At 41.9% G+C, this 21,696-nt stretch overlaps 1 long non-coding RNA gene across 1 annotated transcript; it reads left to right on the top strand.

The window, feature by feature from the left end:
- The first annotated feature begins 570 nt into the window (after positions 1-570).
- Positions 571-20,757, top strand: LOC124242978 (uncharacterized). The gene is made up of 3 exons (XR_006889559.1): positions 571-660; positions 19,036-19,155; positions 19,248-20,757. It is a non-coding gene; the product is annotated as an uncharacterized LOC124242978 (long non-coding RNA).
- Positions 20,758-21,696: the final 939 nt, after the last annotated feature.

Genomic DNA, 21,696 nt, shown 5'->3' with positions numbered 1-21,696 from the left:
TATGAAGCCTAATTTGAATTGATGCATAAAATTGCTCTTCCCTACAACTGAACGTGAATACTGTTTCTGTTCTCTCTGGAGTGAAATGTTGAGCAGTTCATGCAGCATGGGGCGGCCTACAATCTATTGGGTATGGGAAGCAAAAGATATTTCACAACACCCAGTCAGTGCTAGGAAATATCACATATGACAACATAAAACAGGTGAACGGTTTTTCCTAGCCACACAAGTTTGAGGGTAGACAAATGAAATTTGGGATAACTTTAGAAAGACTTTTTCGCCCCAAAACTTGTTTACTTTTGAAAATTACTATATACCTTCTCATCTTTTCCTGATATGCTCCCAAAAGCTCTAGTATTCAAGAACGTGTATGAAACACAGTCTCTGAAAGGTTGAGATCTCCTGCAACCAGGAATTTGTCATGCTTTGGGTTTCTGCTTTTAGGCCTGAGAGTAACTGTTAAAGGAGGCAGGTGGGGACTGTTGGGGGTGGGATTGGAGCCAAGAGGAAGGACTTTGGGGCTTCTCCAAAGCCAGTGTCTATTTTCAGAAGGGAACAAAACACTCACCCAAAAGCATGTGTCATCCGGCTGATTCTCTGTAATATCCTGGGTGAATCAGACATGTTCCAGCATTTCTGCTAAATGTCATCTCAGAAGAGGTAAGTTTCTGATGGGCTCAGATGGGCTCACAAATGCATCCTTTCTCTCTCTTTGTTCTGGAAAAAGTTACTGACTTTTTTTTTTTTTTGTATGAATAAGTCATGCAAGCTAGTTAGGCCTCCCTTCATGCATATGCGAATGGAGCAAAAGATGTCAATTTTCGTCATGTCTAGAGGCAAGAATTGGCCCAGAAACAGGACAAAAATTCAGAATTTGGGACTGGGTAAGCAAAAGAACAAAGAAGTAGGAGAGGCATGATAAGATGAAGATGTGTCTAGACTTTGGAAAGGGATATGGTTGAATGTTTTGTTCACTGGGTGCTTACTGCAGGATGCAGGGGACAGAGACAGACACCAGAGGTCTTTGCAGCTCACCTGCTTCCACTATGAGGAGCCAGTCATCAGTAACAGAGATCCAGCTGAAGAGAGATATAATGGGGATCTGCTTGCAGAGAGAACAAAGTGGCCATCATTATGCGCACAATTCATCTTATGGGGGGCGGGGAGGTGGGGGGAAGGACAAAAGGATGTGGCATTTTCTGCAAGACAAAGAGAATTGATTGTGGAGCTAAAGAAAAGTTGGAGTAAATTTCCCTGACATTGCCCCACAACACCATCAGAGAAGCGGTTCATCCTAACACAACACTTGAGGTTCATATTAACAGTAGCATTTCTACTCCCCAAGCTCAGGAATGATTTAAATTTTCTTAAAACCCTGATCTGACCTTACCCGTGTGTCCTTTTCTTCCTCACTTTATTCTGTCAGCCACCCTTGGCTGAAGATCTCACTGGCTGTTTGTGGTTAAACTGGTTTGTGTTCAAATTGGCTTCCATCTGGGCTGGACTGTTGTCTCTAATTCTTGGCCTGTAGCTTTCAACAACGTTCAGGACTGCCCTACTGCCAGCCCCAGGACCCCTCTTCTTGTGTGCAGTCCTGTGGGCAGCTCCCACTGCACCCCACCCACCCAGTCTGTCCTGTCCTGCCTGAGAAAGATGTGAACACAGCACAGCAGAGAGGAGAGGAGGAAGTAACCTTGGTCTTTCGTGATATGATTAAGCTACTGGTCATACTTTCGGGTTTATTTTTGAGTGTGATAATACATTTCCTTATTGTTGAAGCCAGTTTGAGTCAGGCTCACCTGTGACGTGTTGCTGAAGAGATTGTAACTGATTCACAGGAAGGAGGAGAAGATAATGCAAATACACACGAGTTGGTTTACCAGCTCTTACAGCCCCGAGTACTCATCCTACAGTGAGCTGCCCCTCATGGACCTGTTTGGGAGGGCAGCGAGGAGGACCGAGAAGGAGAAAGGGGACAGGAAGTTCAGGGACATCAGCCTTATGGTTTCTCCTTTTGGGGAGCTGTCAGCAGGTCATAATCCAACGATCCAGGATGTGCCGCCTAGAAGTCATACTCCCCAATGGGATGAGGAGGAGAAGGAAATAGGGGAGCAAGAGAAAGCTAAAAATGCATTTTGCTGCAATCAGATGACCCTTTAATCATTTTTAAGACTTTAATTCTCAACTTGACTACCTGCTTCTCCAGGTAGGGGCAGGTAATCTTCTGTCTCTCACATCTTGTGTACTTTATTCTCTAGCTTAATAACCATCCATCATTCCTGTTAACTACGGAATGAAGCCAGATGTCATGGAATGTGCGTACCTCCACAAGCACCTATGTATACTTCTATGATAGTCCTTTTCAAAGCACCTTGTGATTGTCCCCCTAGAGCTAGAAGACAATGACTTTCCCCTTGTCTTTGTCAACCCACCTTGGAAATGCTCATTGTAGATGTTTGAGGTTGAAGGAAGTCTTCCTGGTCCTTTCTCACAGGTCTTCTTCAGACCAGACCAGCCTTCTGTTGTCCCCTTTTGTCCTTGGCCACAGCTTCAGGGACGTGGTCTGCTGTACTCACCCTTAGCGGTTGCCAACCTCTCTATTCCTTGGGCCTCCTCTTACCCCATGTCTGGTGGGAAACAGGCTCCTCAGCTCCCTGTGTCCCTGTTGTCTCTGAAGATAGGCATCAAGGCCCTTCTCCCATTAACGTTAATGATTCAAGACTGATCATCATGCGAAAATATACAAGGACAACAAAAACGACTCCAATCAGGGACTTTACAGTGCTGACGAAATTCTTACAAGAGGAATCCTGGGTCTGTCGTTCCTGGCTGCCAAGCCCACATGAGGTTCTATGTGAGAATCTGCTGGGCTTTTCCTTCTGCCTTCTGGGAAGTGCCAGTTGGAACTATGCTTCTGACCCAGTCACTTTTCCTGACTAAAAGAAGCAATCAAGGATTAATAACAGTGGCTTTGTTGCTTTCTAAAGGGGATAATTTGCATCTCTATTGCCGGCCATATTGGAGAGCCCACAGTTCGGTAGATCTTTTTTTGCCGGATTTTTCAGCCTAAAGCAGGGTTCCATTGAACATTATTTTTTGCAGACATCCATTTTGTGTGTGTGTGTGTGCGCGCCACACCAATAAAACCAAACAAAGAAACAAAAAAACTGTATGAGAGGTAGAGTATTAGTTTCCTGTGGCTGCTATTGTTAAAGAAAAAATTAATTTGGCACTTGTTGAAACAGTAAAAAAGACTTTAGTCAACACTAAGGGAGATAGACTGTGCTGAGTTCTGAATACAACAGGGACAAGTGGTGATTTACAGCCAAGGGGGGCGGCCAGTGGATGGAAAATTACTGAGAGGAGACATCAAGGATGGGGGCATTCTTGCTAAATTGGTCTAACAAGATTCTTGCTGAAGGCAGGTAGAGGCCTTAGACATCAATGTGGGGAGTGAAGAACTTTTTATTTTCTTCTTTTTTGAGGAAGATTAGCCCTGAGCTAACATCTGCCACCAATCCTCCTCTTTTTGCTGAGGAAGACTGGCCCTGAGCTAACATCCGTGCCCATCTTCCTCTACTTTCTATGTGGGACGCCTACCACAGCATGGCTTGCCAAGCAGTGCCATGTCCACACCCGGAATCTAAATCAGTGAACCCTGGGCCACCAAAGCAGAACATGCACACTTAACCGCTGTGCCACCAGGCTGGCCCTGGGAATGAAGACCTTGATCAGACATCAAAAGTGGTCAGATAATCAAGGGTGAAGGACTCTCGCTAAACTGGCATAGCAGGATTCTTGCTAAGACTGGGTGATGCAGGCCCAGGACAGGACAGATATGGAAGGCCAAGGTCGAGGCCTAGTCAAGAGGAAGACTCAGAGGAGCCTAATTAAAATTCGCTTAAGGCAAGAGTCTCTGTCGATCCTTCCTCTTGTTCAAGGAAAGAAGAAATATAAGAACAATATAAGTTAATTTCTCATCTGGCCACTTTTTGTTAATTAAGGACAGGCTGAAATATCTATTGAGGCTTGGTCATAAAGGTATTTGTTAGATGGTGAGAACCACCAGGCATTTAATGAGAGATTTTTTCAGTATGATTATCTACAATCGTGGTTATTTCCCAGAGCAAAGTGTTGAAGAGGCGAGAGTTTTGTGAACTTTCTAAGCGGCCTAAGCAGCAGCGGGCTCCGAGGCTGCCCGTCCGTGACTTACCGTGGCGTGGGGCCTTTAAAGCGTGTGTCAAGTCACCTGGCTTCAGCCTGCTTCAGGGCTTTAGTTCAGTTCGAGGTTTGTTTGGATCTTGAGGGAAAGGTCAGCTACAAGACACCCTAGAGTCTCCATAAGGATCTGGGCTTTCAGATTTCGGTTTTTAGTGATGCCAAGTCAGGAGATGGGAGAAAACTTGGAAATGTCAATTTGGAGAGTTCTAGCCAGATATTGAAGGAAACTAGAAGAATTGAGAATTTGGTAAGGACAGACAAAATGTGCAAGATGGTAGGATCCAGTTCAATCCAAAGGTAAACAGCAGAACCTCAAGGACAATAAACAGGGACCTGATAACACACAAGAAGGTGCTATACTTTTCCACTAAAATGTAAAATTTCTCTCTATAGTCACTCCCCCTTTTTGATCAAAGATAACCAAAGTAAGGTTATTCTTATTGACAAAATAAGTCTGATTTCATTAGATTTGGCCAGTTTATTTACGTAAGTTCAACAAGAATGGCAATTGACCACATACAGCTTTTAAAGTTTGCTCTGCTGGGACTTTTCATAGGAAATCTCAGATTAGACTTTTAAAAGCCTCTTGAGGCCAGGAAGCCAGGCCAAGGACTCACCACCAGACTTCACCACAGTACCTACAGATTTGGGTGAATTCCTCTATTCTTAAATTTCCCAAAGTATCCTAAGTTTCCTGGGCCAGCCAGGAGATGACCCTCCTTGCTCTCCTATAAGGCTGGGAACCCTGTGGCCAGATACCAGGCTGGTTTTCCCAGGAGAACGTTGTAAGTATTGGCTCCATAAAGTCAATCTTAGTTCCTTAAACTGTCTAATCCTACCTAATTCTATACATATCATTCTCAAATCTCACATTCCAGTCAAAGCCTTGGATACATAACTAATGTTTCCAGTCACCTTCTGTTACAAGGAAGACAGACTGTCATTGAACTGATGTAAATAACTATATTGCCGTGAAAAGAAGAGTGCGCAAAAAGAGTTTCTGAATTCTGGAGGGATGAGGCAGGGAGGAAAAGATAAATGTTTTATTTTTGTTTACAAAAGTATAATCCACTACATTGTTGTGAGTTTTAGATAGCTTAAGAGAAAAGAGAAGGGAGTTCCTTATATCTACAAAATAGAGCATTAAAGAACCAGCAAAGTTACAAACAAAAGCCATAAAAAAATCATGATCATTCTTTATCAGTTCATTCCGTTCCATGTGATTAATCCCTCTGCTGGATCTTGGGTTAGCAGTTTTATGAACCCGTCAGCTTCTCCACTAGAGTTCTGGAAATCCTTACTTTTCCAGTGGTGCGATCTTACAGTTATTCAAGCAATGCCGGCAGAAGCCTGCACCCCACAGTCCTTTCCACGAGTCTCTGAGATGGTTGCTTTTTGTTGGAGATGAAGCACTCTGCCTACAGCTGATTATAGATGCTTCCAGAGAAGGATCAGAGTAAAGCAAAAACAATCTGTGGAGACAAAAGACTTAAAATGTCAGTGATTAAAGATCTGATGAGAGTTCATTATAAAAATGACACAATCGACAAGAAAATCTATTTATTTCTGTCACACGCAATCTTTTAAAGTAATAACCAGATTTATGACTGACTATATTATATTGTTTTTGTCTACTATCAGGCAATGCAGCAGCAGGTCATATCATGGAAAGTGAGGACGTTGACAAATTTCTAGGAACTACAATTCTACAATTTCTGAAATACTTATGTTATTATTTACCCATACAAATACAACCCAGGGAGGGATAAGCATTTCTCATTTGACAATGTTTTTCATGCAATTGAGCATATTAAATAAACCTAATTATTTCTTAACATTTCTCATTTTACAAGGTGAAAGAACAAATCCTTTGAGATTTTCCAGGGGCCCTTTGGGAAATAACAAACTCTGTTCAAGAGCAAGAAGATTTCATTTACAATTTGATTTTGGGGAAGTAAAATTGTCAACATGTCAAAAGGTTTGAACATTTGACTAAATAGAATTATTTGACTAAACAGAATCATTTGACTAAATACATCACTGTGAAAAAAACTCAGCTACCTATTTAACCAAAGTAACAATAAAAGGTTTCAAAACCAACTACAGGAGGTATCATGGTTATAAGAAAAACCTTAGTGTTTTTAAAAGTGAGAAGAATGGGTTCTCTTACATAATCAAGACATGACACAGTCAACATAAAGCATAGGAAATTATTCTGATAAGGCACAGAATCTTTGTTTTCTAGACAAATTACTCAAAAGATAAAGAGAAACTTTTACAATCTCTTATCAAGAGCAAATCAATAGTCCAAGAAAACTTTGTTTTTTTAACAGAATAAAAAGCAAACTCTAGTTTTGTATCAGTGTTGATACTAGAGCTCATTTTCTAAAAACCTTATAAATAAAACTGTACAATCTTAGCTATTTTAGACCTCACGATATGAGATATTCCTTTTTTAATGATTTTCCATGAACCTTCTACAACTAGGTTGCAAATTACTAAAAAGATGTCAGGGGGTCATCCTGGTGGTGCAGCAGTTAAGTTCACTCGTTCTGCTTCGGTGGCCAGGGTTCGCTGGTTCGGATCCCTGGTGCAGACTTACACGCCACTTGTCAAGCCATGCTGTGGCAGGAGCCCCACATGTAAAGTAGAGGAATATGGGCACGGATGCTAGCTCAGGGCCAACTTCCTCAGCAAAAAGAGGAGGATTGGCGGCAGATGTTAGCTCAGGGCTAATCTTTCTCAAAAAAAACCCAAAAATTTCAGAAACTGTCTTAAGGCAGATATTATAAAACATAATTGTTGAAAAGTCCATTCTTAAAACATATTTCACACATCAGCTTAATATGCCTAGTAACTCAGAAGACACAGCTGTTTCATTAAACTGACCATATTAAACTACTCTTATTTACCAAAGATTTACCCAAATTATGTGAACTTGAGAAGCATTAGGGTTAGTTTTTCTCTTTGTGAGAGTTTTAGGAATATTCAATTTATATAAATACTTATTTATTTTTGATCCAATATGACTGGTGTCCTTAGAAAAAGGGGAAATTTAGACACAGAGATAGACATGCACAGAGGGAAGGTGATATGAAGACATAGGGAGAAGATAGCCATGAGTCTGGACTGATGCAGCTACAAGCCAAGGACTGCCAAGGAGTGCCAGCATGCACCAGAACCTAGAAGGAGCGAGGAAACCTTTTCCCCTAGAACCATCAGAGAGAGCAAGACCCTGCCCATCCCTTGATTCTGAACTTCTAGCCTCTAGAACTGTGAGGCAATACATTTATGTTGCTTTAAGCCACCTGGTTCGTGGTAACTAAGAAACTAACACAGATGCCAAGCCAGGGAGAAGAGAGTGTGGCATGAATGGACAGAGGAGCTGGTGGAGCAGACCAAGAGGGAGTAACTGAGGCAATGGCAGGATCACAGGCGTGATCAACCTAAGAGAAGCCAAGAGAAGCAACTGTGGTCAAAAACAATGGAGAGAAATTTCTGCAGAGGGTCTAAGAAGCTGGGGAGGGAGATTTGGAATTTGACAATTAAGACACCACGGTGGACTTGAGGAAGAGCAGTTCTGGGGTAGGGTGTGGAACCGGGACTGCCTGAGAAGGATCCTTAGGCCAGCCTTCCTTCCCACAGGCTATACCAGCCATTCACCATCTGACTCCCAAGGAGCTCAAACCCACAATGTTGGTGCAGTTTGCCTGTGAGGACCAAACTGACTTATGTCTGTTTTGGGGCCTTCTTCTTTAATTAAGAATATGAAAATAAAACATCTCCTACAAAGAAGAAAAGGGGTTTTACGGCAGCTTGGGGAAAAGAACTGTTTATTAAGAAGAATAAAGCAAAATAGAAAATAAATGCAATGAAATTGCTCTTAACAAAACAAAGCTCTCAAATAAACATATGAAAAAATGTTTGCATGTAATCAACTGGAAACAAAATAAAGTAGTAAAATACTCCTTTTCTTCCATTGATTTGGCAAAGATTTAAAAATATACACAGTAATATCTCATGATGGTGATAGATATGACTGGGAAGTTCAACACAATGACGGCAATGCAAACTTTCTGGATGATAATTTGATGAGATATTTAAAAGACCTAAAAATACGCATAAATACTGATTAGGAATTCCATTTCTAGATTTTTGTTCTAAGGAAATAAAGCTGTATGCAAAATTTTATTTCAAGAATATACATTTCAGTATTATTTATATTAGCAAAAAAATGAAAACATACAAATATACAGGAATACAGAACTGATTAAATCAGTTATATATTTATATAATCAGATAATATGCAGTCATTAAATTATGATTTAGGAAACATTTATAGACAACGGATATATTCAGAATATATTAATTATGAATAAAAGGGTTTCAAAACAATATTTACAGAAGGAACAAATAAAGAAGTTTTAAGTACTTGAAAGAAAACTATACAAAATAATTATAGTAGTTAATTTGGGATAGTAAGATAATGGGTGATTTAAAAATTTTGCTCATTTTTCTTCTTTGATTTTCTTTCCTAAATTGACCATACACTCATTATATATTTGAGACAAGTAAGTACTGTAAATAAGAATTGAGTCTATTCAAGTTTAAGTTTGAAATAAAAATCTTTGATTCACCTAAATTTTGTCAAAGGACAAGTAGTGAGGGGCCCTTTTTCTCACTCATTTTACTGATGAAGAAATTCAGGCCCATCAGGGAAGATACTTGTCGTCATATGGATTCTTTTCATTGATTTTTCCCGGAAATGGAGCAACTCACGGGAAGATCTGAAGACGGCCACTTAAATGGTTGCATGGCATGATGGGACAGAAACATAAATCAAGCTCCTGATTCATGAACTGTTTGCTTCCCACCATAACATCTTCAACCATTCTGTTTTGATTTATGTCTTACGATCAGGATTTCTAATTTGAAATGAGATTTCTCCATTTCTCAGCTCATTGCATCATTTTGACCCAAACTCATTTCTCAAGGCTTTTGAAGAGTTTTCTTCCTGGATACCTTGAACATCATAGACTACAGCTGCTAAGTGCTTCCTTCTGTACCCAAAGTTCTGATTGCTATTCAGACACAGTGAATGAGCCAGATCCCTTCCAACTAGCCAGCCGTCCCACACCAAAGTGATGGAGTCACAAGATGAGTCCTTAAAACATTGAGCAAAAGAGGAAACTTAAAATTGTCTTACCAAAGGCAGTTAATCACTTTACTGTAATAAGAAGATCAATAACAACTGGAGAATAATTTACGTAAATTTCAAGGACGAGGCAATAATTGAAAGCACTGGGTGGGCTACACAAAAATTATCGTGGTCACTGAGTGGATTGTTCAACCAGGCTGTTTTACCTCCTGTTAGCAAGGAAAGCTCAAACGTGGGAAACAAACAAATGATAGAGTAATTACATAGATCTTCAGTTTGGTTAATGTACAATTAGGTTTGCCGCATAATATGTAGGTGCTTGATTCATTTCCAGTTGGCCACTTTATCTTCTGCAAATGATTGGGTGATTATGGTTCCACTAATATGATCTCCCCTTTAGATCACTATAATCAAATACAGGAAAAACTTTGAATTATGTGTTGCTCTTTCAGCTGCTTATTAAAAAAGTCCATTCTACTATGTTCATGCCCAGAGGTAGGACTTGTAAGGTTTACTGTGGTTCGAGAGACAAATATATTGGATCAAATTAAAGAGAGATTTTTGCCCCATAAAATAGGACAAAACACTTTTTTTTGTGGGTTGAAATATGTGTTGTGAATATTAGCATCTACCAAACGATGAGCTGTTTCTCCTCTTTGAGCCGAACTGTGGGTTAAAACTCTCTTTTTGAAAATAGAAATGGGGGGCCAGCCCGGTGGCGCAGCAGTCAAGTGCGCACATTCTACTTTGGCGGCCTGGGGTTCGCAGGTTCAGATCCCGGGTGTAGACATGGCACCTCTTGGCATGCCATGCTGTGGTAGGCATCCCACATATAAAGTACAGGAAGATGAGCACGCATGTTAGCTCAGGGCCAGTCTTCCTCAGCAAAAAGAGGAGGATTGGCAGCAGATGTTAGCACAGGGTTGATCTTCCTCAAAAAAAAAAAAAAAAAGAAATGATAAATTCTATGACAATGAGACGGAAACCAATCAAAAGATTTATTATTTTCTATAAATTATAGAGCCAAGTAATATCTAGATATTAGCTACATGCTAATATTATCTGTAAGCCTGAAGATGAGAGTCATTCATGATCTGAATACTGGTCCAAGGCACCAGAATTGGTCTTTCGAGAGAACAATCATCTGCAGCCAAAGGTGCTTTGAGCCCTGTTACTGATGCCCTCATGGCAGAAATTATGGGCCATCAGTGACAAGCATTTACAACTCTTTTACCCAGGGCTGCCATATGCAGGTGTATAGGTTATATCCTACATAAGGTCACCTGGCTGATGGAACGAACAGGAGCTGAAATCCAAGCCATGCACATCATTACCTAGAGGAAGAGATTCCTTTTGCTAATTTGTTCCAAGTCACTGTTCACTCATCCTGAAGCCATGTGCCCATAGGGTTACATCTTCCTGGAGGGAACACTATCTAACTCATGCAAAGGTGACAAAAGGGACAGTACTGGCCTCGTCTTTATCCTATTTTGAATCCTTTTCATTTTCATATTTTTAAAATTCAAGTAAAATTTGCTTACATTGAAATGCACAAATATTAAGAATACAGTCTAATGGATTTCAAGATATAGAACAGTTCCATCACCCCAGAAAATGTTCTTGTGCCTCCTTCCAGCCAATCTCTAATTCTCAGAGGCAACCACTCCTTTAATTCTTATCACCATAGATTAGTTTGGCATATATATGAAATATATAAATACATGCAAAATATATATATTTCAAGAATATCCATAGCAGCTTTTTTCCATAGTAGCCAAAATTTAGAAAAACCCAAATGTTCTTCTGTAGGAAAATAGTTATAAAAATTGTGGTATATTCATACATTATTCAGCAATAAAAAAGAATGAACTACTGAAATATATAACTATTGGATCAATATTATCATTATGTGAACAAGAGAAACAAGGCACCAAAGAGTATATTCAGTATGATTATGTATATATTATCATTGCAATAAGTAATGTAATGTGTGTATATGTGTACATATAAATATGTAATGTATATGTATAATAATGTTATGCATTAATAATCTTATACATGTTATAATAATGTTATAATAACGTTATACATTAATAATGTTATACATGTAATAATGTTATAATAATGTTATACATATATAATACATATGTTATATATTATACATATATATTTATGTATATATAATTTTTTATATTTAATATTAATATTATATTAATATTTGTATATTATATATGTATATATTATTATATATACATATTATCTCATACATGTATACATATATGTATATATAATAATATGTATATAAAATAACACACACATATATATAAAACCCTCGTAACTCTAGGAGAATGGCAGAGATTACTGCCGTCATAAATGTCTTAAAGGGTACGGGCTGGCGACTCCAGCACATCCCCTTTGACTCTTCTTTTTGGCCTGTGCAGAAGGTGGATGGATCTTGGAGAATGATTGTGGTTTATCATAAAAACAACAAGCTGGAAGTTCCATTTAAAATGATTGTTCCAGATATGTGGTTTTGCTGGAGCAAATCAATATAGCTCCTCCCTCCCACCTCACACCTGGTACCCAGCTATTGCCTTACAAAAGCTTCCTTTTTCCATCCTTATCAGTAAATTAGTAAACGATTACTTTCACATGACAGGGGCAGCAATGTACCCTCACAGTTTCACCTCAGACCCGGATCGATTCTTCTCTTCACTGACGTAACAGTCTGGAGGGATCTTGCCGTCTTGATATACAGCAGAACATCACATCAGGGCTTTACATTGGTGAGATTGTGCTAATTGGATCCAGTGAGCAAGAAGCAGCAGGTACGGTAGATGAGTTAGTACGGTGATTCTCAAAATGTGCTCCCTGGCCAGCAGCAGCACCTGGAAACCCGTAAGAAATGCAAATTATGAGACTACACCTCAGAGCTATTCAATCAAAAACCCTTGGAATGGATGTAGGAATCTGGGTTTTAACAAGCCCACTTGGTGAATTTAGTACATGCTGAAGTTTGATAACCTCTGCCTTAGTAAAGCGTACATGCCAGATAATAGAAGACAAATCCCAGGAAAATTCAGGGACTTGCCACATAAACACAGTTTCAGGTTTCAGGTTTCAGGTTTCAAGTGGTCTGGGACTGGACTGATTGGCAGACAGACATACAGACATACATATATATGTACATATATAAATCTATAAAGTCTATCCTTCCTTCCCTGCAAAATGGTATCACAGTCGCCCATGAGGAACTGAGTACACAAATGGACCACGCATCCACATAGAACTCTGACTCACAGCCTGCAGCAACTTACCCCGGACATCCCCCCTTATCTACAATAAACTGGTTGGTATATATTTTTCCAGTGAGAGATAAGTTGATGTACTTTATGCTGACCACCACAAAGAAAGAGCTGCATGCTTAACGGGCCTCTGTGGATTTTAGAGACTGTCTGTTACACAGCCGGGGATGCCGTTTTGACCCACTCACTGGGTAACCCAGTGGTTGCCAGTTTCAAGCGGAGCCCGAGCAGGGGAAGGATCTGCAGCAGCTTTAAGCTGCGACGCAATCTGTGTGACACTTGGACCTATGACCTTGTGGACACATGATATTCTAATTTTCCGGGGCACATAGGGATGGTGTATGGTATCTCTGACAAATCCCAACAGAGCAATCACAGGGCAGAACCCCCAGAGTTTAAGCAAGGGATGACCCTTGCACGGGAGTCCCAAGCTTCAGTTGGGCGGTTAGGTGAGATGACCTTTTGTATTTTTTACAGCTCAGAGTCCCTGATGTCAGTTGGGTTACATTCTCCAAAACTCTTAACATCTACACTGGGAAAATAGAATGGGCGTAGGGATAAGTGAGAGGTAAGAGAGAAAGATAAAGGTGAAGTTTCGACCTTGGGCTCCTTGACTTGAGGGAACAGTGGAAAGATAGGCAAATATGTGCACAAATGAGGCTATTTAAAAGGACTTTATCCATGACACCTTGGGGATAGAATCCAGTCAGCCAAAGTTTGTGTGGAGCCGTTGAAAACCTGGGGGAACAGGGAGACAAGAAAAGCGATGATGTTAGAAATTCTTCAGATGTGAAATGAATACAAAAAAATGTTCTGGGTCTTTTAGGTTAAAGATTTCATCTATTTACATTCAGCCCTGTGCCATGCCATTGATGAGCTCAACTCTCAAAATAGTTGGATATAATTTAGATGCTTTGAATGAGGAGAAGTGAAACAGGTTCTTGGGGTGATCGGTTCTGGCGTCCCCATCTCCCATTGCATTTACTGCTCTTAAATGCCCTTTGGAAAACACAGTGAGGTTGAGGCTGAGGTATGTATTAAAAAGATTGTACTGACTATTCTATTTGCTCCCAGATTCTTTCTCTGCCTGTCTTTGCCCAGCTGTTTGTCCAAGAAGGCTGATCTCTCTGGATGGCATCGCCTGGTCCCCTGGGTCCTGGGGTTGCTGATTACATTAGGCCAGTGGAAGGCCTTGGCAGAGAATGTCAGTGTGGGAGGAGAGACTGGGCAGGCATTCCCCTAGTCTCCTCCCTGCTCTGTTTTTCTCTCCGGCTTCTCTTCTGTGACCAACTCAAGCTCTCAACTCGCCTCACATGGCACTCTACTCCTCTTGCTTCTTCTGGCCCAGGGTGATGCCTCAACACCCCTCGTTGCTGCCCTAACACTGCCCATACCTCTATGATCAGTCTCTTCATTAAAACATTTCTTCAGAACCCCAGCTGAATTTGCCCTCTGTACCTGCCAGGATCCTGATGGACACAGGGACCAGGATTTAACCCTACAAGTTTTATTTTGGATTTAGGACAATTTAAATAAATTTAGTAATTTATTCAAGAAATAGTTACTGAGTGCCTACAATGTACTAAGTACTGAGGATATACCAAAAAACAAAACAAAAAAAGCAGAAACAAAACCTAAAACAACAACAACAGAAGAGATCCAGGCCTCATGCAGCACACAGTCCCTTGGGCAGGGGGTCTCTCAGTGTGAGTTTCTAGAGCTGTAGAATGTGGACCAGCTTATGTATATGGACAGGCCTGACCCAAACCTGTGCTCAACGAGCATGTATTCCTTCTGTGGCTCGCTGTTTGTGTTGATTTTCCTGTGAAGAAATTTCTTCATTCTTTGTTCCTCTTCCGTTGGCTTAGGGAATCAACAGCTGAATCCAATTGAAAGAGTTTTGCTTCTTCGTTTTAACCTGTATACAAGGAAGTTAGGCCTTTGACCTTTTGAGTTGACACAGTGTTGTCACGGAGCAGAGCATGTCAGTGTGCACGGCTCTGGATTTGTCCTGTACCCTTCCTCTGCCCGTAGCAGACGGACCCTCTCTGTAACTATCAGTATCACTGAGATAGACAGAAAGGACGGACAGAGTGTCAGAGATGGGAGGGGAAGTTAGGAATTACTTACAAGAGAGGAACCTGAGGCCTGGTGAGGGTGTGACATGCCCGTTGTCACAAACCAGATGGTGGCTAGGCATGGATTGAAATCTTGTCCTGTCTCTTGCCAGTGTTCTCTGTGTCAACATGAGACCTATGACCGCTTTCAGATGGTCAGAAGATGAATGCGTCTTTGAAAATAACCTCATTCTCTGTACGTGAAACAGCGCTTCGTGGAGAACAGGCCATGCGTGTTCCAAACCCTGCTTCTCCCCAGTCTAGAGAGTTCTCGCATTTCCTCCACTCCACAGCCGAGCGGCTGGGGACCTTCTGTGATTCAGTTCATTACTTTGTGGTGGCTCCAAGTTGTAACGTAATTCTCCAAAGGGACCTTTCTCATCTCTTCCTTTTTAAAATGAAATCTTCCCTTGGCATTTCTCTCAGGCACTTCTCCAGGTACGGATGAGGGGGACAAAGAGGCAGGGGAGAGGCCTCCGGGCTTAAATGCCAGCAATCCAATTAAAGGAATGTTTAACCTTTGTAAATAAAGCCCCTGCTCAACCTGCTTCTCAGGTGGGGGGAGGAAAATTAACTGATTTAGTATGAAGCCCCATACTGAGAGGAGAGGACTGGTGTTTATAACATCTTTCCTGGCAGAGGGAGCTCAGCCTGCTGTTAAAAATTATTCTCTCTGGAAGGCCAACTGGCAGCATATGCAGGAAGGCACGCAGAGCAATAAGCCACCTCCTCAGGTGCCCTCCCTGGTGAGGGGGACTGTTTACCTACCCATTTGGTTCAAAAACCCATCGGTGGGTCTGGTCCAGCGGCTTGGTTTCCATTAAGAACATGAGAAATAAAACTAAATGTGAAACAGCAAACAGTGGGAAGATGAACAGAAAATAGAATTGAATATTTAACACACCCCTGGATGGGGAAGACCTTCATGGTTTAGAAGCAGTGCAAGAAACCACAAAAGAGAGCGGAAAGACCCTAAGTATATGTCCGTATAAATATTTAAAGGCAAATAAGCTGAAAAATGCTTGCAACAAATATGACCTCTAAAGGCTGTTATTATTCCTTGTGATGAATCCATTCATGCAGCGTTTATTGGGCTGGCTGCTAGAGGCAGAGACCAGACTCAGCACCCTCGATGCTACCTCCAGGGGGACATAGAGCGTATCATCCTCGTTTCTAATATCCTGTTTATTCGTTGACGGTGGTGGTAGGTTGAGGGGCCTCCTTTGTACATATTCGTACTTACTGATCAGAAAAGCATTAGGGAACCATTAGGTAAGTGGACAAAGAGCAAGAACTGGAGATTGTCAAAAGAGGAAACGTATTTGGTGAGAAAATAATACATAAAAATCCTCAATCTTGTTAATAACAATTGATGTACAAATTAAAATGAGATGGTTTTAGACCATTAAATTATCAAACTTATTTTTGTAATGTTAATAACCAAGGCTAGCACAGATGTAGAGAAATAAGTAATGTCATGCTCTTGTAAATAAAGAAAAGGTCTTTCGATGGTATTTTGGCAGTATTTACCGAAAGTCTTTAAAATGTCCCTATTATTTTACAGTAAATGCACTTTTAGGAATTTATGCAGAGGAAATAAAGATGCAGGCAAAGATTTATATATAAGAATATTATAGCATATATAGTCTCTTGGGAAAAAAAGCAATTTTAGTGTTCAACAATAAGCAAATGGACAATTAAATTAAGAAACATCGGCACAACAGTTTATTTGAGTAAAACTTGTGATATCATCAGCTGGAAGAATATTTAATAATAACAGACATGCTCATGATGTAACAGCAAGTACAAAAAGTGGCGTACAAACCACATGAGTCGTTTGATCCCAATTTGGTGAGGAAAAGGAAATAAACAAACAATGCGTTCATGTATTTGAAAGCATTTGTTTGGTTTATCCCCAAAATTCCTCAAATTGTAACAATACTCTGGTGTAAAATAATTTTAAAGAATGTGTGTATGGTTCAATTACATACACATTTGAATTTTAGAAGTGCTAAGATGTTATGAAAACAGAAAATAATTGTATTTTGGAGGAGAAGAAATACAGCATTGGCACATGGTTCTACATGGGAGATTTAGAAAAAGGGGAGGAGAGCCTGTAGCAGGATGTTCTCGTCTGTGGGTAGGGCGGTGAGCTGTCCAACAAACAGGAATCCGTGGGGTTTTCCTCTCCTCTGGAGGGAGAGGGTAGCAAATCGCCCGCACCTCCTGTTTCCTCCAAAAGATTCTGTGGGTCCCTGGATTTCACTTAAAGATTCCCCTTTAGAAAGATCCTCTTGACTCCCTGAAGGGGGCTTTCTCCTGAGAAGTGGTGGGAGACACTGTAGAAATAGATTTGAATGTAACACTGGTTTTGAGGGTTGAGAAGGATGAACTCTGGGGCTGCCAGTGCTGAGTTCCTGGGGATAAAAGACAGACAATGGTTCTGGGACTATAGGACCAACCCACACCCAGCACCCTGCCACTGCAGGCACCCTGAGAGCGGTGGTGTGTGGGAAAGCTGTGGGGTCTGTGATCTTGGTCACCCACATTCAGGGCCCTTGCCCAAGGTCTGCGCTGAGAGGAAAGGGTCTTTTTCCTGGTGAAGCTGTGATGGGTGGTCGCCAATTTTGGTGTCAGATGGTGGGGACATGACCCTCAGCAATCAGGCACCACAGGGAGCTCCCGGCTCTAACATGTGATGGGTGCAAGGATGGTAGTAGTTGAGGCAGAGATTCTTGAGTGCACATGTCAGATCGCCCCGTTTTGGACCGTGGAAGCCCCCAGCATCTCTGGACAATTCAAAGAGAAGAGAAACTTCAAGAGGAAAAGTGAGACGTCCTAATAATAAGAGATGAAAAGGCTCAGTTATTCATTGGAAGAATAAAAGCCGTGAGACCAACGATATGCCTCCTATGGTTGTGAAGCGGTTGTATCCATTATTCTGCGACCAGCATATAATGTTTTATAAAGATATAAAGACTAAACTTGAAGCAACCTCACTCCCTGTCCCAAGAGTTATGCAGTGGGGGAGGTGGTTCTATGGGATTCAAACCCAAATGGCCACGCAGGTAACCAGGTGGATGTGTGGGCCCTTCACAAATGCATGCAAACATTCTATCCTCCTAGGCCCTCCCTTTACATCTGAGCATGGGTTGGCATATCAGCTCCATCCCGGCATGTGCCCGCAGCTTCACCCTAGGCCTCGGAGGGCATGTCAGCAGTCTCTGGGGTGTTTGGCAGGCCTGTCAGACGCCTGCTTCTATGTGGAGATACAGAGCCAGAGTGTTTCTGACATCGACGGGCTACTCCTGAGCTTCTCGATGACTTTGAGCAGAGAAATCTTAATCCCAAAGCAACAGATACCCTTCTGTACCCCAGGCACTGAATAAATCAGTAGAGATCTCAAACTCCATAATTCTAACAGAGCCATCTCTGATGGCTGCGGCAATTTGCTCTCTCGTGGGTTAGCGACCGGCCGTAATTGATGAGGGAACTGACAGCTCTTTGTCTTCCTTCACTACATTTGTCATTCGGCAGCTGGCTTATTCTTTATCTATTGCCTGTGACTCCGTCTCTCTCTCTCTCTGTCTCTCTCTCCCTGGGCACTTGTGGAGCAGATGTACCGCCTTCTCTCCCTACAGACAAGATCTATAAAGCCATAACATGTTTTGAATGCAGTTCAGCTTTTTGAAAAATGCATAATTGGAGAGTTCCAAAATAATTAGTTTATTATAGTGGGCCTGTAAAAATGAACTTGCATCTCATTTATGAGCCATTAGATCCCATGTTCTACCAGCCTGATTGCTATTAATGCTACCAGCATATAATTTAGCATATTTTATTAAAACGTGTCACAATTGAGCATCTCTTGCTCCCAGCCCCCACGTCTGGGGGCAGGGCTGGGTGGTGGTGCTGAGAATTCTTCCCATAGCAGGCCTACAGCTTGCTTTCTTTATTTACTTATGATAAAATATACACTGCATGCTCACTGTTAACCATTTGAAGCATACAGTTCAGCGGCATTAACCACATTCATATTGTTGTGCAACCATCACCACCATCCACCTCCAGAACGCTTTTCATTTAACAAAACTGAAACTCTGTACTCCTTCAACAATAAATCCCCAATGGCCTGTAGCTTTTGCTACAATTGTCCCCTCCCCACACCCCTGGTGAGTTGCATTGTGAGGCTCTCTTCCATGAGAACATATGACATTCATTCCGTTTCTTTCAGGGGCAGTCAGGCAAAGGAAAGAGCTAAAGCATTGACATGATGAGGAGGAGAGAAGAGAAAGAATTCAGAACATGAAACACGTGGCAGGACCCACAGGTTAAATGGTCGTTGTTCCAGGAGGTAAGAGCAATGAACACCTTTGTAGACACGAGGTTGGATTTTTTTCCAATAATATAATGAAAATCAAAATATTTATTGTGTATCTTCTGTAGGTCTTCCACACGCACCTGTGTAGGGCATGGAGGGATGAAGGAAGAGCAAGACCCATCCCCTGCTTAAGGAACTGATGGTTTGGCGGGAGAGAATGGCAAGATGGTGAAAATTTGTACAATGCCACAGATTAACGCTAACGACTCTGTAACAAATGCTTCATAAGGGAATCGGAATTGACTGCAGTCCTGGAACATTGGAGGGCTGTACACAGGAGAGGATAAAGAATCTTGCTGTGAGGGTGGGACACATAAGAAAAGCTCTTCATCACTCCCTCAGCCCCATAGATGGCTGCCCCGGGTGGGGAGTAAGGGGAAAAGGCTGCCCCTAGGTGGAATGCTGGAAAGGGCTAGTGGGCCACAGCAGGACCTCTGTCCTAGAGCCCAACACATAATGTGCATGCCCCCAGCCATGGTCCAGAGATTCTGAGCATCAGCATGACATGATATCCCTTTCTGCCCGCATGGATGTCATCAAGGGACTGGCTGGAAGGTAGCAGAAGCCCAGGAACCTAGCACACAGAAGGAGATAGTGACTCTGCCTCATTTCTGTGTGGGGTTTCCCCCTCTTTTTCCCTCTTAAGAGGGCAAGTTGAACTTTGTGACTTGCTGCTCTGGGCTTACTCCAGGGACAAGATAAGAATCTTCCGTTTTTTAGAAAGCAGGCTCATAGAAGAAAACAGCTGGATTGTCACAAAAAAATGGCATCTAAACAATGGAGGGATCTGAAGTTGAAGGCAGGGTGATTTCTGAGACCAGCGAAGGATGTAGAGGTGGTGCTTCCACGTGACACCTCAAGATGGTTAGGAACCCTGAGAGGGGCGGCGCAAGGATGCTTGGAGACTGATTCCAAACATCAAGGTCATGGCACCCGGAAAGAAGGACTTATGAAGGCTGCCAGACGATAGTGTACCCTGTGAGTACTCAGGAGCCCCTGCTTCCTGGCCTAGCAATACCATGTGGACTTGGACCAGGAGCATCTCGGAGCTAACCACAATGGACTGAGACCAACCAGGGCACTTCCTAGAATGTATGGATGTCTTGATCTCCCCACCCCATGCCCATGACTCTTGTAAAACCCTGTAAAAGAGGAGGGGCCCAGTAAAAGCTGATATCTGTATCTAAACAATCTTGCCAAGGGTATTCCAAGCCTAACTTAGTTTGATTAGGGAAAAAAAATAACACAAGAGCTTTTGCTCCTGAACACTAAGGAACAGATTCTGCTATGTAGACAAATAGAGCCTTGGAAGGAAAAATGGATTGTGAGAATCTGGTGGGAGGTGGCGTTTTACAAGACTCACCAAGGAAAAATTCTATAGCCCGGTCCACTCTAGGGGAAAACCTACTACATTTAATTTCTTGGAGTTAAAAATGTTGAATCTCACCAAGTTTTTTATATATAAAAACTTTTTTAAATAGTTGTTTTACATCTAACTAACAACAATTGCTTTATGAAAAGGTGACTTATGAAACCATAGGGTATGGTGAAAGGATACAAAAAACGAGAATAAGAAGGAGGAGGAGAAGGAAGAGAAAGAAGAAGAGGAAGAGGAGGACGAAGAACAGAGGGGGCAGCAGAGTGTCCCTGGCTGCGACACTGGTTGGCATTGAAGTTTTGTGTAAATAATTTCTGAGCCCTACTTTCTATTTCTATAAAATAAAACAATGGGGTTGTACTAAATCTTTTCTTCCAACAAAGTTTTACGTAGAAGTCCAGGATATGCAACAGACAACAATGGGGCTGCTTAGATCAAGGAGATGATGTGTGTGTGTGTGTGTGTGTGTGTGTGTGTCTGTGAATGCAAAGACATTAACTCTATTTTGGGGCAAGGTGGAGAAGCTTTGTGTGCCCAGGGAACCTCTCTCTGGTTGAATGTTCTCTCAGTCAGTGCCCAGAAGTATCTGGAAGGCATTGGGAGAGGAGATCAGAGGCATTTGGCTCAGGGAAGGGCCTGCAAGAGTGTTAGTAATCCCCCAGCTGGCCCAGAGTAGAAATGCAGGCATGACAGAAAAATGTCCAGACCACGCTGACATCAACTGAGACGTCCCCTCAGAGGAAATCCAAAGTATCTGACATATTTTTGACTGGTCTGCCAATTTCATTTCCCAGAGGGTAGAAGAGGCAACAGGAGGATCTACTACTCTGGGCTTAACTCCAGCCAACAGAGTAAACCTGGTGGAAGCGATGGGTCCTGAGAATAAATGAGGACAGCATGAGTTTGTGGTAACCAACTGCGGAGGGTTCACTACAGTGAGAGACACTGTGCAGCCCCTGCTAGGGGTCAAGGGGCTTGAAAAAATAATCGGTACCATTCCTGGAGGTTGAATGGCTCTAGCAAGGCGGCCAAGCACTGAGTGCACAATTTTACAAGGCCCTAAAGAGGAAGTAAGGGGGGAATCATAAGAAAACTGTCTGCTGAGCTCAGGTGTAAAATGGCACATCTGGAAGAGG

Source organism: Equus quagga, chromosome 7, assembly GCF_021613505.1.
Source record: "Equus quagga isolate Etosha38 chromosome 7, UCLA_HA_Equagga_1.0, whole genome shotgun sequence".
Lineage (NCBI taxonomy): Eukaryota > Metazoa > Chordata > Mammalia > Perissodactyla > Equidae > Equus > Equus quagga.
The sequence above is the reverse complement of the archived record's forward strand: the minus strand, read 5'-3'. Positions and strand labels throughout refer to the sequence as shown.